This window comes from Schistocerca nitens, chromosome 2 (assembly GCF_023898315.1).
Source record: "Schistocerca nitens isolate TAMUIC-IGC-003100 chromosome 2, iqSchNite1.1, whole genome shotgun sequence".
NCBI classification, from domain to species: Eukaryota; Metazoa; Arthropoda; class Insecta; order Orthoptera; family Acrididae; genus Schistocerca; species Schistocerca nitens.
The window spans coordinates 740,878,565-740,879,491 of NC_064615.1; the positions used below are offsets into that span (position 1 = coordinate 740,878,565).

General features: G+C 43.6%; 1 pseudogene; it reads left to right on the forward strand.

Moving 5' to 3' along the window:
- Nucleotides 1–375: 375 nt before the first annotated feature.
- On the forward strand, nt 376–493 carry LOC126238045 (5S ribosomal RNA; annotated as a pseudogene).
- The last annotated feature ends 434 nt before the right edge of the window (nt 494–927 follow it).

Genomic DNA, 927 nt, shown 5'->3' on the forward strand with positions numbered 1-927 from the left:
TAGGAAGTGTTGGTCGATTTCCTGTCACGACATTAACTCTCGTAATATTTCTACTTTTCATATTCGTACCACTGACATTATCAACCTCGTTCATGTAAGGGTTATTAAAAATGAATAAATTACTCTATAAGATTGTAGACGTTATTCGGGACATTTTCGTCAATCGACAAAATGTGTGATCAGAAAAACAGTGGTCTTCTTCTTACTGTTGATTTGTCAAAGTTATTGTGTAACAAATTATTTAAGTTAAGATGTCTTGATCGTACAAAAATATTAGATGCCTGAAAGGGATGGAACTTATCATTTCGTAGAACCAAAGCTGTTAAAGACAGGCCACAGAAACCTCGATTTGGACAAGAGTATACGAGGGATTTGGGCAACGGCCTTGCCGCAGTGAATACACCGGTTCCCGTGAGATCACCGAAGTTAATCGCTGTCGGGCGTGGTCAGCACTTGGATGGGTGACCATCCGGGCCGCCATACACTGTTGCCGTTTTTCGGGGTGCATTCAGCCTCGTGATGCCAATTGAGGAGCTACTCGACCGAATAGTAGCGGCTTCGGTCAAGAATAACATCATAACGACAGAGAGAGCGGTGTGCTGACTCCACGCCCTCCTAACCGCATCCTCCACTGAGGATGACACGGCGGTCGGATGGTCCTGAAGGCCACTCGTGGCCTGAAGACGGAGTGCTAAAAAAAGTGTATAGGAGGGATTTGATAACGAACTTGTTGAGGAAGTGACTGGATCGACTGTATCATACCGAATGCAATTGCCAAACAGTTACAGATTATGCTGCAGCAACTGTACTGTATGCAACAGTGAGTGATCGATGCTTTTGTGATTATAGATAAGTAAGAAAAGCAACTGTGATCGTTATCAGACTAGAGATGAAAATAATCACTGCGGTGACAAAAGTCGTGGGATA